Below are 18,342 nucleotides of genomic sequence, written 5' to 3'. Positions count from 1 at the left end.
TGGCGACCCCAAATTAATAAAGGGACTAAGCAGAAAATAAAATCAATAAATGAATAAAAAATCTAAATAAAAAAAAAAAAAATTTTTTTTTCTCAATTTATTTTTGCTTTGTGATTTTTGGAGATGTGCATTTATTTGTTTTTGCTCAATACTTTTTGTTTGCAAAACTTTCTTTTATTTTGCAAGTATATATGACCATAGATTGACTCTATATTGATAAACAAGGCACATTTTGAGCTGGATTTGCAGATCGATTAAAATTGAAAGAGCAGAGATGTCCAAGCGATACAAAATGCCCTGTCATCAGACGGAACTGCATCTCTGGAATTGTAGGCTACGTCACTTCCCACAATGATTAAACTGAGGAAACACAGGTGATATGTCACGCCATACACACACACCGGTTTTTTTTTTTTTTAATGCACACACACACACACACACACACACACACACACACACACACACACACACACACACACACACACACATACCGTTCAATGTAGCGTTTTTTTCTCACTTACGTCATCATGATTTACACATCGTGACGGTTATAATATGTGTTTTGTGCTGTGTTAAACGTGTGGAAGCTGCTAAATCACCTAGAGAAAGACTTATTAAACTGTAACAGGTTAAATATTTTGACAAACGAACTTCAATAGTCTATTCTGCTTGATTTGTTTTGCTTAGTCTTTAGTGTTTTTTTTCCTGGTCTGACCGATTAGTACAGGCCAAAACATGACAACTATTAATCATTTTTAGACTTCATTTATGAACTATTACTGTATATTTGTGTTGTAATTTAGTATACTCCGTTGATAAACTCATCAATTACATGATATAGTTCTGATTCCAGCCAAATAAAAATTACAACATAGCCTACAGACTTTTCACAGAAAACGTATAAATCAGACTAAAATCCAGACCAATATATGCATTTCTGAAGGATAAATCTAGCAAAGACAGTGGAAATATAATGAAACAATTCTCAAAAAAGGCTGAAGTGAGTAACATACTTGTTTTGAATATGATGTTAGCCTGTGAAGCACATTCAAACGAAATTTTCCAAGCTGGTAGATGCACTGCATGCCTGATTGAAGCACTTGAACACGGACAAAGGTAAGATTTTAATGCTATATCAGCTTTAAAAACATCAGTAGGCTCCATCGTACCCTATGCTCTTTCACAATAAACTAATATTTTGTGCTGGCATTTACATTCTGTAAACTGTCATTCCTGACTACCTGATTGGTCACCATTTTGACAATGACATTTAGACAAAAACAAAATATCACTTTTAAACAGTTTTGTGTATTATAACATACAGAGCACTGTAAAACAGAAGAGCGCAAATTTATTATTAATTTTTTTTTGGAGACAATTTGTCAATGTCTATCCATTTTGAGGACTTTTCCCTCTAAATATTTATTGTAGTCGCAGCTGTGGATTTGCTTACCTCAATGCTAACCTCATCACCACTTGCATAGTCTCTACGGCTCAGCATCTATATTTTCCCCCTTCATGTTGTGCATCTAAACAAACCCTCACATGCACAGGTTACGGAGCAGCCACGTGCCGCACCGCAGACACAGCTGTGTGTGGATCAGCAGTCTAGATTGAGTGCATCATCAGTGTCTACACAGCTGGGTTTCTACTTCTGGAAGCATCTCTGAAGCATTATAGGTCACCAGTCAGAGCCGACTAGCAGAGGAGAGAGACCTGGAGGTAATCCTGTGTTAAACACAATTACTGACTTTCCAAACTTTTAATACATGAGCATAAATGGATTGGGAGTGGTGAAAAATTACCATTACTTATGTAACCCTGTTCAGTCCATTTATTCTGTGGAAAAAATAAATATTGCATATATGGTCTGGATATCTGGAAATGGTCAAATAGTTGGAAAATATCTGGTTTCAATTTCGTTGACTGTCTGTTCACCATTAGAGAAGTGTTACTGTTAGATGTATGGTGTTTTCAGTAGTGTTTAGAATAATATTAATAATATTTGATATTTACTTTTAACCAAATAATAACTGAAAAAGTGGAAAGAAAGTTTTACAAAAATACTATAACTCTTCAACATTGATAAGAAATTTTCATTCATTCATTCGTTCATTTATTTCCTTTGGCTTAGTCCCTTCATTAGGGGTCACCACAGTGGAATCAACCGGCATCTTTTCCAGCATATGTAGTACTGGGTTTGGACCACCTTTTGCCTTCAGAACTGCTTTAATCCTTCATGGCATAGATTCAACAAGGTAATGGAAATATTCCTCAGAGGTCCATATTGGCATGATAGCCTCACACCATTGCTTTCGATTTGTCGACTGCACATTCATAATGCAAATCTCCCGATCCACCACATCCCCAAGCTGCTCTATTGGATTGAGTTCTTGTGACTGTGGAGGCTATTTGAGTACAGTGATTGGCTGATTAGATGCGATTGATTATACTACTGCATCGACATGACCCATGGTGCATGCAATTCGTGTAGTCGTTCAGCATACGTGCTGTTTGTGTTGCTCTGCAATAACACTTCTGAAACGCTAGCTGGCAGTAGGTGTTTATGTTCCTCTATGTCGAGTTTCTTCGCTGTTGTTTTGTTTTTTCCGAACGTACTACCTTAATGTACAAGAAGTTCAAACTCGCTCATTTTGAGGTGGGAATCGGCGGATATACAACAACTTTACTCATAAGGTAAACACAAAACAGCAATTTCCATATAGAGCTACTTCACGGGACTTGTAAACACTCGCTCCAACGGGCTCGCGCAGCTCACACCTCCGCCCACGCTCGTCAGCGCTACCAAGCCAACCAATCACAGAGCTTGCACTACGTGTGGTTGGGACGTGTAGTTAAATTTTTTGAGAGGTGCGCGTCAGCGTCGATGACGACCGCGGTAGGCTTCACCGGTAGGCTCTGGCCACAGAGAAGTATAAATCAGCCTTTAGGACTAGACCTTTAAGAATGAATGATGCTGAAAGTTCATCTTTACTCTCACAGGAAAAAAATTACATTTGTAAATTTAATTAGAACATTTGTTTTAAAAGGGTAATGGTTTTGCCATATTTTTGATTGGATTAATCCAGCAGTTGTGATTAAATATGCAGTTGACGTCAAAATTATTAGCCCTCCTGTGAATTTGTTTATATATATATATATATATATATATATATATATATATATATATATATATATATATATATATATATATATCCCAAATTATGTTTAACAGAGCAAAAAAAGTATTTCCTAAAATATGTTTTCTTTTGGAGAGAGTCGTATTTGTTTTATTTCAGATAAAATAAAAGCAGTTTTTAATTTTTACGTTTAATATACAGTATATATATTATATTGTCTAAATAACAAACTATCATTATACAATGATTTGTCTAATTAACTTGTCTAATTAACCTACAAGCCTTTAAATTTCTCAATTGTTCTAAAAGAAGAGAGGACAGAGGTTTTTTTTGGTGGGTCCGTGGTTATAGAACACTGCCTCATGAGATTAAAATTCGTACGTTCGTAAAAAACAAAACTCCATCACTATCTATTTTTAAATCCCTCCTAAACTTAGCTTGGCTTTTAATATTATTTTAACAGTCTTTTCTATTGCTTCATTTTTTTAGATTATGCAGTTGTTTGTCTTGGTTTATTTTTATGTTTGTATAATCTGTCTCTGTATACTCTGTCTTATGTACAGCACTTTGGTCAGTCTTGTGGCTGCTTTTAAATATGCTTTATAAATAAATGAACTTGAAATGGGGCGAAGCAGTGGCGCAGTAGGTAGTGCTGTCGCCTCACAGCAAAAAGGTCACTGGGTTGCTGGTTCGAGCCTCGGCTCAGTTGGCGTTTCTGTGTGGAGTTTGCATGTTCTCTCTGCGTTCGCGTGGGTTTCCTCTGGGTGCTCCGGTTTCCCCCACAGTCCAAAGACATGTGGTATAGGTGAATTGGGTAGGCTAAATTGTCCGTAGTGTATGTGTGTGAATGTGTGTGTGGATGTTTTCCAGAGATGGGTTGCGGCGGGAAGGGCATCCGCTTCGTAAAAAAAAAAAAATCTAGCAAAATATTATGTACAATCATGGCAAAGATAACTAAGAAATTAGTTATTATAAATTACTTATTAAAACTATTATGTTTATAAATCTTCTTTCCATTAAACAAAATTGGGGAAAAAATATACAGAGGGCTAATAATTCAGTAGGTCTTCAACTCTGTTTCGACTGATCATTTTTATAGGACCGTTTTTTTTCAGTCAAACTGCTGTCCCCAAAAATGTATAATAAAAGGAAAGAATGTTCACCGAGTGACCCTGTAAAGTCATCTAACAAGCTCCCTGGACTGTTCTGGCTCTGCTACCTTGAATCATTTGATAGATTTCCATGGTGTGTGTCTGCAGAAAGTTCAGCCAAACACTTCTGGCTCGGACAGACTGACCTCACACCAAACCTGTGCCAAGCTCTCTGCAGACATGCATCGCTCCATAGGGAACAGAGCACTGAAATTTCCTCCAGGCCTGTTTCCTGAATGCACACTCTCTCACTGTTCCTCATTCAGAGCGCGTGCGGTACAGTAGCATCCGTCGGCTGCCAGGGTTGTTTTATAGGACTGACATTACAGCTTTCTATTGATGGGGCTAGCTAAAAATGATGATGATTGGTATTAACGTTTGCAGCTTTTTTTATGTGGTACAAACTACTCCAGCTTAAGCTGTCTTGCCAGCTTCAGATTCACCTGCGCTACTTTTATTTACCATGACTGTTGGTTGATGCAGCAGATACAGCATTAATCCACCTTCAAAATGTCTTCTGTTTTCAAGGACTGTCACAGCTTGCAAAGGCTTTTGCAGGCGAGATGCGTGGCGCTTTAAAAATAACACTGCTTGCTAGACTTTTTTTTTTTTTGAACACTTTCCATAAAAATAATTGCATTAACTTGCATTCTGGCTCTCTTTTTGTGTATGTGTGCGTGCATAGCAGAGGCGAGACCAACAGACTTCATTTGTGCATCTAATAAGTCTATCACAGCATGGATTTTATTTGAGCTTGAAACATTTGCATAGTGTACATTCAGATGAAGAAATATATTAACTTATTTTTTCATCACTCGGAATGGGTGCGAGAGCGTATTCACATATTCGCTCTTTATACTGACTTCAAGGCTTCCTGAATGTCGAGACTTTATTTCTGCAGTGCCCTGCTGGCATGAAGAATGCATACTGGATTCTTTTCTGTTCGTGCTCCGTTCATTTATTAATCAAAGAACAAGCTTCATAGGATATGCACAAAGTGGCATTAATTATAAAGAAATGGTCCATTCAGAAATGAAAATGCTGTCAGCTTTAACCAGCACTCGTGTTTGCAAATTCCTAGATGAAATGAGGGTAAAAACAAAAAAAAAAAGGGCTCTGAATGACAACATTTTGATTTTCAATTCGGAAGTCATCAGTACTAGTTTGCAGAATGAAGCAAAAAAATGATGAGCATAACATTCTTTTTGGCTTAGTTCCTTTATTAATCAGGGGTCGCCATAGTGGAATGAACTAACAACTTGTCCAGCATATGTTTTACTAGGGTTGCACGGTTTACTAGTGATAATATGGCTCCAAAATACTGGCGGTGCCAATGTAGTTTGTAAACAGTAGTATCATCATTAATGGTTTATCTACAATAGATAATATTGCATGTGGAAAAGTAACTTAACTGCTCGCACGTTTGTGCAAAAATAGACCATTTAATTCAATAGCCTGTGGAGCCCTTTAAGGTTGCAAAACTGTGTAGAATTTGCTCCTTATAAGCCTATTGCATGTTTTCTGACACTTCAGTTTGAACACACATCTGATTCGGTTCATTTGTGTTCCTGTTAGTATGATTTAGCAGCTACAACAACCGGAACAATCTCTTTAAAAGAACGACTCGCAGAGTAAAATTTTGAATTAATTTGGATTGCTACCTGATAAGTCTGAAAAAAAAAAACAATAGATGAAAAACCCAAAATAGCAACATTAAAACAATTTTTGAGCACTTCATATAGCCTAATTTTGTTGGGAAAATGTTCCTTTGTAACAAATTTCTTTTGATATAATTTGTATCTTTATTTTTATGTATTTTTGTTGGTCAGTTATCTACAAAATAAACAAAAAGAATGAATACATTTTAGGTGAAGTGAGGTGCAAATATTACTTTTTGGCCTTAAGGGAGTTATGAATTAAATTCAAGTAGGCTTATTATAACATAAAATATAGTATTTCTGACCATTTTCTTTCTGGGTTCATACGGTCATGGAAAACCTGGAAAAGTCATGGAATTTTGACATGGCATTTTCCAGGCCTGGAAAAGTTTTGGAAAAACAGAAAAACCCACAAGGTTTTGGAAAAGTCATGGAAATTACATTTATATTTAGTCATTTAGCAGACATTTTTCTCCAAAGCGACTTAAGCTGCGGTCACACTAGAGCTTGTGCTTGTAAAATTCTGTAGTAAAAGAAAAAATTTCAAACAAAGCTGATCCATGGGAAAAACAAATAATGGAGGCAGCCAGCTTTCTTAAAGATATGTTTGTACACTACCTGATAAAAGTCCTGTCATTGATGAAGTTGTAAGAGCAACAAATTATAACTTCTAGTTGATTGTTTAGAAAAGTGGCAGAAGGTAGATTTTCATACACAATATTAATTCTTTTTCAACTGCAGCATGACTTTATATTCTATACTGTACATTATTTCTGTTTAGTGAACTAAGCAAAGTCAGACCTTACTGCCCTAATGAAATAATTAAAAATCAAGGCATGATCATATTTTATTTTAGTAAAATAAGCGTAATCTAGGGGTATTTGCCTTTCATATAATCCACTACTTATATCAAATGATTAAATAGACATTTACATTTAGTCATTTAGCAGACGCTTTTATCCAAAGCGACTTACAAATGAGGACAAGGAAGCAATTTACACAACTATAAGAGCAACAATGAATAAGTGCTGTAGGCAAGTTTCAGGTCTGTAAAGTCTGGAAAGTATTAGTAATTTTTTGTTTGTTTTTTTAGTACAGTTAGTGGTATATCCAGAGAGGCAATTGCAGATTAGGAAGTGAAGTGTAGACTAAATAGTAGAATAATAAGACTTTTTGTCGGGTGTGTGTGTGTGTGTATATGGATGGATGGATGGATATATATATATATATATATATATATATATATATATATATATATATATATATATATATATATATATATATACACACACACATCCATCCATCCATCCATGTCTGTCTTTCCGTCTATCTATCTATCTATCTATCTATCTATCTATCTATCTATCTATCTATCTATCTATCTATCTATCTATCTATCTATCTATCTATCTATCTATCTATCTATCTATCTATCTCTCTCTCTCTCTCTCTCTCTCTCTCTCTCTCTCTATATATATATATATATATATATATATATATATATATATATATATATATATATATATATATTTGTGACCAACAAATGAGATTTTAAAGAAGAAAAGCTTTTAATTTTCAACAAAAATCGCAAAATACTGTTCAATCCTTTTATATTATCAGAAGAAATGGTTTGTCTGGTGTGTTTTCTGAAGGTGTTTCACTGTTTTAATGTCAAGGCAATGACTCATAGAGGAGTCTTTTGTCATTCTGTATTTTCTTGTTTTTGTTTTTTGGCCATGTGTTACAGCACATCTCCTGCCATCATTTGATAGACCGTGATTTTTCATCTGGCAGTTGCTTCTCCTGCTAGATTACTCATTGCTGCAAAATTTCCTCATATTGTAGGCACATTTACATTCATCCTTGTGTCCAAAAGCTTGCAGTGCACACAAGCAGTACATTCTAATCACTTAAAAAAAAAAATAAACTTTGACATTGAATTTGCTACGATTTAAAACCACATATAGTCATACTTTATTTTGATGGTGCGTTTGTTGAATTTAAGTTGCATTGCATCTACATGCCAACTAATTCTCATTAGATCATAAGTAGACTGTTAGGTTGGAGTTAGTGTGTTGACATGTACTTGCAAAGTTTCTTATAGTCAGTTAAATGTCTGTTGAAGGAGCAGTATCAGCAGAGAGTCGACTAATACTCAAATAGACCATCAAAATAAAGTGTTACCGCACATCCAAACCTCCCATGTCTGCCTACCTGCAAAACTGCTTAATGTACACTAGTCAATTAGCTTACTTAAATCTGTCAAAGTAAGGCAAGGTGGCAGTCAATCGTAGGCAGCAAACATGCGCATTCAAAGACACCAGACACTTTCTTCAGACATCCATCCTGTCTCTCATAAAGAACACCTCCAGTCAAACAGAGCGAGGGTTTTTTTCAAGATCACACGATTTATTTCCTTCGAGATTGAGGCTGTTTGCACTGCCTGCCGGAATATCTTAAGGAATAAATTATGACTGATCAGTTTCGTTTAAAGGAGCTTTTGATCTTGCACTCTGCAACTTCTAAACGGTGTCATTCTCTTGCACATAAACAGATAGCAAATGCAAATCTACTGTTTGGTGGAAGACTATAATTATGAAGTGTCTAAATAACAGAAAGGGGAAATAATGTGATTATCTGCTTAGCTTTAAAAACCCTGCTAACAAGACAAAATGTAGCTGCGCGTGTGTGCTAAAGTTAGAGGCAAACTGCTAATAAGAAATCAAAGAGTCGTTCTGCAGCCCAGATTAATGCACAGACATCAAAGAATCGATGTGGGGAGGAAAAAAAAACATACAAGTTTTCAACAATATTTGACAGAATTGGGCTGCGCGGCAAGAATGCGTCAAAGAGACGGTGAGTCAGCCATAGCTGTCACTGGAGCCAAATTAGTAGATATCAGCGACGCTTATGGTGAAAGTCGATGCTAAATCAATTCTCTAATTTCGCATGATGTGTGTCAAGCCTTCCTGCACCGCCTTCTGTCACATCAGTAACTCTTAGACAAGTCGTGTCAATAAGATGCGCTTTGGAAGTTTGCGTTTTAAATGGCAAGCTGTCATTATATCAGCTTGGCTGTCAGATACTGTAGAGTTGGAGGACAACAAACCCCAACTGACAGTGCAGAGTACAAGGAAAATAAGAAAAATACAGCAATCGAGTATCATTTAATTGGATACTTTTCTCTTACTTTATATTATTTTAAATTTTAAAAGTCAAAGCATTCATATTTTAATTTTCAAAAGTGCAATTTGATTTTAATATTTAAAGGGCCATGACACCCCCCACTTTCGGTTTAGGTCTACCTCAGAATTTTTTCAAAAGATGCATGATAATGGGCGTGGAGCTCCGCGAGCAAAGGGCAGGAGTGGGCATGGCCAGCAGAGCAGGGGAGAAAGAGAGGAGCAAGCTGTTGTCAGTCGGCTCACAAAATGAGACACAAACAGTGAGGAGACCCCTGATTTGATAGTTATGAAGTTAAAATGCAAAGAAATAAACAGTAATTTAATGTCCTGCTACATTTGTAGTAATTTCATTCACACAACCACAATTTTTTATATCATTATAAAGATAATCGTGTTCATATAAACACTATAAACAAGGGCTTTTCCTTCGATTACCGGGTCTGAATGCAGACTCAGTGCAGCGGGTCTCTTGCCCTGTCTATTTCAACCATTAGCCTTGCTGGTAATCTAGAAAATTTAGGCAAACACAGCAGCACGGCGATGTGTCTAAATGTGATCGAACTTCTGATAAAAGACAACATCCACCATTCTCCAATTCTCATACTGCTCTCTTGACAAAAATGCTTGCTGTACACACACAGCTTTGCTGTATCGACCCTGACAGCATCGCAGGGAAAACATGCAACAAACCCCCTGGATAATGGAAACAAACACATACGACCCTTCATGAACAGCTAAATGCTGTGTGCCGTGGGTCCGTGGATGCGGTCTCACCCAATCATCAACGTAGGATCTCACAGCTTGTCACAGGCAGGTCTGCCTTGCCTTCGGAATGCACGTGCAGTCATGAATAATTAAGAAGCCGGCTCTTCTCATAGGATAAGAAAACTAATGAAAAATTATGAGAAACCGACGCGTCATCTTTGCACTTGCAGTTCTGCAATACGTCGCCGATTTTGATCTGCCTCAAAAATCATTTTAAACACAGAAGCTGAAGTTAGCTGACAGAAGCTCCAAATTATCCAGTTTCCCCCACAATTTCAGCTAACAGGTGCTAACTTTGTCTTAACTGATGCTCAACACACACAAATCTGTTAAAATCTCAACAACAAGAAAAAGTACTCGAGTGTTTCTTGAACCTTTAAATGTGACCCTGGACCACAAATATTATGGACCCTTTTCACATTTCCGTTTTCCTCAGTAGCAGTAGGCATACTTAGAATTGGAGAGTACAACAGATAACTTTTTACAACTCTATTTGCTGAAATAATAAAAGAAAAACTCCACAATGGTGTTATCAGGACTTTCAGAAAAAGGAAAAAATTGTGTGAGACTGATAACCGCAGCCGGGGGAAAGAATAAAATCATATTTACTCTCAGCCCCATAGACGCTGCATTAGAAACACCTCACATAAGCGGTAAATCATTTTTCGAAATGTGACACAAAGATGATACAATACATTCATGAATGCATTTCAATGATCATACATTTAACAAAAATAAATAAATGTAAAAAACTTTCGAGGTTATCCGCTGCGTAAAAACTTGCTGGATAAGTTGGCGGTTCATTCCGTTGTGGCGACTTAGGATTAAAAAAGGGACTAAGCCGACAAGAAAATAAATGAATGAATGAATGAATGATCGAATGAATGAACTTTCAAGGATTTAAGAACATGATGAACATTAAACACGTCAAAACAGTTTTATGAAAAGGGTCCATTTTGTGGAGGTATATTTTTGGTAATTGAAATTAACTTATCCAAAAATACATTACTGGGAAAAAAGATCATGTGCCATGTTTTTTAAATTTCCTAAATTAAATTAAATTTCTTTGCTTTTTGTATTTTTGCTTTATGTTTAATCCACTCAAACTTTTAAAAATGAATAAGTTAACTTAATTCCTTCAAGTTGCCTCAACACAATCAATTGTGTGGAACCCAGCATTTTTACGTTGTAAATATTCCTGCTGCTTGTTCAAACTACTTATTTAAAGTTAGCTGAAACACAATTCTTGAAGTGATTATTGGGACAATTTATGTTTCATCCACTTGTATTTGAAAAACGTTTTACCTTAATAAGTTTTAACTTGTTTGTGTTGGGGCAACATCGATTGATTTTGCGTAACCCAAAATGTTTTACAGTGTACAGCAAATATATCAAAATTACTTTTTTTATTAGTAATGTGCATTGCTACTTCATTTCGAAGGCAATTTTTTTTTTTTCAGTATAGATTTTTTGCGGGATTTTCCAGTTATTCAAATAGCCCTAATTAAAATTTGCCCTATCCTAACAACACATACATCAATAGAAAGCTTATTTGTTCAGCTTTCATGAATGGATTATGTATGAATGAATGTCAGTTTAAAACAAATGTGACTGGTCACAAATATCTATTTGTCTGTGTAAAATATATAAATACAAATAAATCCTCTAGATTTGTTCATTTGAAAATGATTTTTATTTTGATTTTTACTGAAGTTCTATAATTTAATTTTTTTTTATTCAGTTTCATGTCTAAATTCAGGTTAAATAAATAAAAACCATTCAGTATATCTATCTGAAAGTAATCATGGTTTTATTTTTGATATACTCATTTGTAGAAGTCATTTCATGCTGATTAGTGCAGTTTAATTAAATGAATCTATTTACGTTCATGTTTATTTGTACATGCAGTTGCAGACAAAATGATTAGCTGTACTGTGAATACAATACTTTGTATTTTTTATATATTTCCCAAGTGCTGTTTTAACGATGAGAAAATGTTCAACACGTTAACAAAACAAAACACCATTGCTATAATAACTCATTTTAAATAACAAATTACTTATGTCTTTGCCATGACAACCTATTTAATTACTCGACTTGCTTAAGCTATACTGGTTAAGCTCTTGAAAATGCACTTAAAGCTAAATTCCATATCTTTGTAAAATATGGTAAAATGTCAAAATAATATTGTGTATTGTTAAAAGTCATTGGATAAAAGAGGTTTGTTCTGTAGCCAATTGAGAAAAATAGTTTCTTAATGGGGCTAATAATATCAAACTTTTTCAAAATTATTATATTTATTCCAGACAAACTGAAAAAAAATAACTTTCTGCAGAAGAAAAATGTAATAAATATTAAAAAATAAAAGTAACAATTTTAATTAACAAAAACATTACAATAAAAAATCATTATAAGTGACTCTCTAGTCTTGCAGTACAAAAGAAATCCAAATATTACACTTAATCTGTTTGCTTAAAAAATGTCTTGTGAAACCATGGACCACGAACCAAATATGAACCATAACAGTTTCCCAAAAGTACTTCAAAGAAGGCTTGTTTCTGCAATGATATGGACAAAGATATACAAGTATAGCTCAGCCCACTTTTTACCATTCCTTTATATAAATTACATTCAGAAATAAACTTTGAAATATAAGGATATTAATGAATTTCAACGACCATAAGAGGCCTCTTTATTTTGTTTACCTATTCCTAAATCTGTTTCATCTCTGCTATTCACTTTAAAGTCTCCTTTGACCTTTGCCTGTATTTGTTTATGCCACTTATTTTTAGCAGCAAAGAATTAGCTTTGATTTTTCATGGCAAAGATAATGACGTCGGGGATGCACAGCAAACAATGGTGCTGTTAAGTCAAAAAAAGGTCAAATGAATATGAAACAAAAAAAAGCTCTTATTAATTTTATATTTATGTCTGTAATAGCTCCTCGTTAGGAAATGTCAGTTCTCTAGAAAGCGTTTAAACTGACAGTGGTTTTGCCTGAAGCTGCCTCCTCCATGTCCTGAAACACCTGGACCCTGTTTGTGGCTTTCAGCTCTCCATTCGACACAATCACACCAGAATGTCAGTCCATCCACCTGTCAGAGCTCATATCCGTGAGTCCTGACAGACCCTCGGGGGGGTTTTCTGCTCCGCGATCACTAAATGCTCCACATCTGGTAAGAGCCTCCGGCAGCTGCTGAAATATGCAGATCACATCATATGAATTGGCATCATTGCTATCAATCATGTGTCCATATTAAGGCTGGGCGATATAACAGAAATCTTATATCACGATTTTAGTTGTAACATAACAATATATATCACAGTATAGCATTTTTTCTGTAAATTCAGTCAATTAATAGTTTGTATACAGTACTCGAAATGAGCTCGACCCATCATCACAGATCTCTCTTTAAATTAATATTGTCTATATGAACAATATTAGATGAGTAGCAGTGTGATATGGCTGTATATCAGCACTGGTGAGGGCCGTGCGTTAACACAAGGCCACAGGCCGAGGGCCTTAGTGTCCAACCAGTGATGATATTCAGCCATAACGCACTGCTACGAGTGTGATATTGTGTTTATACAACAGTTTATACAACTGAGCCTGGTATCTCTTGAGTTTTCCCCCTTCATGCTTACGTCATCAATGATGTGCTGTTCAGTTTAATAAGCGCTTAGCACAGTTAAGATTTCTTGATTATATTGTTTTGATCGTTTGGGATGCAGTGACACACAGTCAAATATTTCCCAAAAAGATCAGCCACTTTTGACGCTCATAAACAATCATCAATCAAAGTCCTCGTGCTGCAGGAATTAGGAGGTTTGCTGAAGGTGGAACTGTCGTGCAGTGAGGGGTTTGCGTCTTAAATAATCTACGACAGTTTGCTTTTATTGAACAAGCATGGCGTGTTTTGCTCTTGTTACGGGTCTCGGCCGCGGAACTCGTAGGCAGATTAAAGTGCCTGAATTATCAGGAGAAACAAAATCACAATGAAACTTTAGTGTCTTTCCCCAGGCGCAGCTTGGTAGCATCTGAAGTAAACACAACAAGTATCGCCATGGTAACCCAATCGCATGCTTTCTCAACTGTTGATGTTATTTTTCAAACCCAGTCATTAGTAGTGATAATACATAGATATATACACTAGATATCGCATAGGGACCCTGAGCATGCGTCAATAGTACCGCCACATTGGTACAGTTCTCTCAGGACAAATGTCCTTCAACCGCACTAGTCAAAACAGTGTTATTACGTGAAAATGCGGGACTTTAGCGCTGTCTACGGGTGTAGTAACAAAAAAACAAAAAGCACAAAGGCAGAACATTCCATAGGTAATAATAAGTTTTTTTTCTGTTTTTGTATGTTCTGAACTTTTGTGCTAATCAGGTAACGTTATTGATGATAACAGTCACTTACTGCATTCACCATACGGCAAAGTTTTGTTGAATAAAATTAGCAAGCAATGCAAAAGAAATATGACAACGAGAAGCTGCGCTGCTAGAAACTTGTATTATTGTCTAACGTTAGTGAAAGAATCGTTCGGGGAATTCATTCACAAACGAATCACTCCCTCCGTCAGTATGAGAAGTGAAAGCAGGAGAGAAAGTGTGTTTCAGGACACGGATTAGATTTAATTTAACAGGGAGGGTGAATAGTACATTTCTGTACACTCAAACACAAGCTTTTTGCCAGAAATGCCAGTGCGGTCACTGATCCATCAATGTAGAAAAGTGATGTAAAATTATAATTTTCGTAATTAGAAAAAAAAAATTACATAATAACATCCAGGAAAACTCCCGATCATAGATATATGTGTATATGTGTATATCTCTGGCTTTGGATGGCCACAGTCCGCCACTGTACCTTGGTCCCGCATTCCTTTTCAAAGGAGCGCTCCCCTGTAGCAAGATGGCGGCGCTATTGACGCATTACGTCCAATAGACAACAATAGGCCAGGAGACATCTAATGTATATATCTATGGTGATAATAAAGGACTTTTAACAGTATATACATAAATAAATAGATACATTAATGACAAAACAAAAATTACTACTGTGGATACTCACTCACACTACAAGCGTACGGTGCATGAGCCCAAGTGAACCGCACTATGGCACAACTCTTCCAACCATGCCATGGCCGGCCAAGTGAACCGTGCCTTAGCCCGATTCAGAGCACTCACACTTCTCAAATGAACCGGGAAAGGGCCTGTGCACGGCTCGCATAGCATAGTGTAAGTACACACTTAGTATCCCACGAGTAAAAATATTCAGCCATATTGCACTGCTATGAGTGTGATATTGCGTTTATGCAACAGTTCGATGTAGGGCTGCACGGTTTTGGCTAAAATGAGAATCGCAATTTTTATAATTTTTTTTTTTGATATCATGATTACAATTTTCTCATGATTCTGTAAATGTAAAATAAAGGTTAATATTAGTAAGCTTTTATTATTGTTATTTCTCAAAGATATGGTAAAACAACAGTAATAATATTAGGCCTATATGTGTGGGTCTACTGTTGGTTAAAATGCTAAATTTTTTATAGACTTGGATTGGTTGACTTGAACAGACTTTATATATGTCCTGTTTGTTAATTCACGGTAATGTGATGAGATCAGAATACAACTATTCATAATTCTGAGGTTGAATTATTTTGTTTGAGACAGATGCTTGTCATTTGTCATTGACAATATTATTAGACCCTTATTTCACTGGGAAACTTTGACATTTGGCATACTTCCCGCGCGGCTCTCAAACGATCACTCTGTGCAACAAACTGAACGTTATTTGCAACTTTATTACCTGTTATTCACAGCCTATGCTGGTTCTGTTCACTAAAGTAGGCATCATTGGCGTGCACATGTGCGTCCCCTCTGTAGTAAACAAAAAGGTTGTGGTTATTATATGTGATTCTGTGACTGCGTATATATCATTACATGAAGACAAAAATTATATTTTTAGGTAAATTATACTTTATAAATACAGCATGTGACACTTTTAATGCCATTTAGAGGTGTCCATGTTGCTGTGAAGACTTTTGTGTCTGCCTTCTTTCCTGACCTTGAAAATATAATTGGCTAAATCATAGAAAAGCAGTATTAAGAGATCTCCCAGTATTTCTTGGGAAAAAATTTTAACCCCGAAAAAGCCAAAGCAAAGAAACACTACTAGATTATATGGCATACATATTTTTAATTCAGCATTAAGCTAAACTTAATATTGCATTTAAATCTATTTTCTCTGGAGTAAATAATAGATGACTGTGACCAAAATTTAGATATAGCCTAATCAAATGACAGTAATTTGACAGTAGACTAAAATAAAGCCACTCACTATACTGTTGAGTTAAAAGCCATTAGAGGAGTCCTCAGTTTCCCCCACAGTCCAAAGACATGAGCTAGCTGAATTGGATAAGCAAAATTAGCCATAGTGTATCAGTATGAATGTGAGTGTAAGTGTTTTTCTCAGTACTGGTTGGCAGCTGGAAGAGCATCCACCGAGTAAAACGTATGAATAGTTGGTGATTCGTTCCCTTGTGGTGACCCCTGATAAATAAGAAACTAAGCTGGAAAAAAAATGAATAAATGAAATAGAGCATAATGAAATTATAGTCTATTCCGCTGTGGTGACCCTTGTTAAATAAGGGACTAAGCCGAAGGAAAATGTATAAATGAATGAAAGTTATAATTTTAGGGAACAGAATACTAATATTTTAACTTCATGTTTTAAATTGATTGTGATGTGATTTTCTAAATATGTTTTCCTAGTGGTCTTCTAATTTTACCCCATTAATATATCTCACATGGCGAGGCAGTGGCGCAGTAGGTAGTGCTGTTGCCTCATTGTAAGAAGGTCGCTGGGTCGCTGGTTCGAACCTCGGCTCAGTTGCCGTCTGTTTGGAGTTTGTATGTTCTCCCTGCCTTCGCGTGGATTTCCTCCGGGTGCCCCCACAGTCCAAAGACATGCGGTACAGGTGAATTGGGTAGAATAAATTGCCCTGTGCGTGTGCGTGTGCGTGTGCGTGTGCGTGTGTGTGTGTTACACCCAGAAATGGGTTTGTGGCTGGAAGGGCATCTGCTGCGTAAAAAAAAAAAAAAAAAAAGAAAAAACTTGCTGGATAAGTTGCCGGTTCATTCCGCTTTGGCGACCCCGGATTAATAAAGGGACTAAGCTGACAAGAAAATGAATGAATATGTCTCACATATATTTACATCTTACATATATTAGGGATGTAATTAAAATTAAATATTCAAACAATAATAAGTAAATTAGAAAAACAAGATGGCATGAGCTCCTTTAGTAATCTGAAGGCACAATGTAGTCTTCCAGAGACGTCTTTTTCCTTTTATTTACGTCTGAGATCTGAGACCGTGAGGAATAAATATTCCCACCATTAGAATTCACAGTACTTTGACATTACAAGTAAATACGAAAGGTCTAGTATCTGCTTTTTATCTATTATTTATTCATACAAACAACTACCAATTATAAACATTTGGCATAAAGATATGTGACACAAACTCTTCTACAAATACTGATGATCTATGTTGAGACTATGGACTAACTTTAAACTTACCTCAAATAATCCTATCATCAGCTAATTCATTACAAAATGATTCATATAGAATTGACCTCACTCCGAGCAAATGTCACTTAATGAAACTAACATCATCTCCCAATTGTAATTTCTGCTTAGGGGATGTCATAGGTACATACAAACATGTTTTGGGATTGCCTTGAAGTAATTCACTTTTGGCATAATGTGTTACTGACCCTAAAGGACATACTGGAATCATACATGTTGCCCTAAGCTTTTGCTTTTAAATGATGGTTCATCCTTTGACTTTTATTTCAGAAAAAAAGGATAATTTTCTGCTTTAACAGCAGCTAAAAAAATGTTAGCTTTACGTTGGCAGTCTCCACACTCCCGGGACCGGAAACATTGAATGTTCTTGGACATTACAAGTATGAAACTGTCTGTGGCAAGGATGCATGGCGCTTCTACAAAAACTATTACTTCATGAATATGTCCAATAACTAAAATATAAGATATGCTATAGTGATTTTTTTTCTTTGTATTTTATTTACCCTATGTGTAAAAGTCCAATGTATATAAAAGTGTTCTTAAGAATTAAAATGCAGGGGTTAATTTATTTATTTACGTATTTCTTAATTTAGGCATTCTACCCCTTTTTTATTTAATTTTATATATTATTTGTATTTTATTTTATTTACTTTCTCTTTTTGTTTTTTGCTCTGATTTTCTTTTTTGTTAATTATTATTTTCGCCAGCGGTGGGGTGGGTGGGGTGGGCAAAAAATAGAAAATGCTGTTGGTTGGTATTTTTGTCTGTAACTATGTATGCAAGATTATTTTCAGCTTTTCAATAAAAATTTCATCACAAAAAAGTAAATTAGAAAAACAAATATAGTT

General features: G+C 35.7%; 1 protein-coding gene across 12 annotated transcripts in view; it reads left to right on the top strand.

The window, feature by feature from the left end:
- Window positions 1–317: 317 nt before the first annotated feature.
- The window catches only part of si:ch211-244o22.2, a 48,351-nt gene continuing 30,326 nt past the window's right edge, over window positions 318–18,342 (top strand). For 2 of the 12 annotated variants that reach the window (XM_073950567.1, XM_073950560.1), the window contains exons 1-4: window positions 318–374; window positions 1,035–1,116; window positions 1,554–1,722; window positions 2,135–2,258. The gene's annotated coding sequence lies outside the window, so the exon portion shown is untranslated. Of the gene's footprint in view, window positions 1,117–1,553; window positions 1,723–2,134; window positions 2,259–18,342 lie in introns of all 12 variants that reach the window. The other 10 variants (XM_073950565.1, XM_073950559.1, XM_073950564.1 and 7 more) reach the window with 5 other exon arrangements.

Source organism: Danio rerio, chromosome 5, assembly GCF_049306965.1.
Source record: "Danio rerio strain Tuebingen ecotype United States chromosome 5, GRCz12tu, whole genome shotgun sequence".
Classification (NCBI taxonomy): Eukaryota; Metazoa; Chordata; class Actinopteri; order Cypriniformes; family Danionidae; genus Danio; species Danio rerio.
Note: the sequence above shows the minus strand (reverse complement) of the source record. Positions and strands in the feature narration are given on the sequence as shown.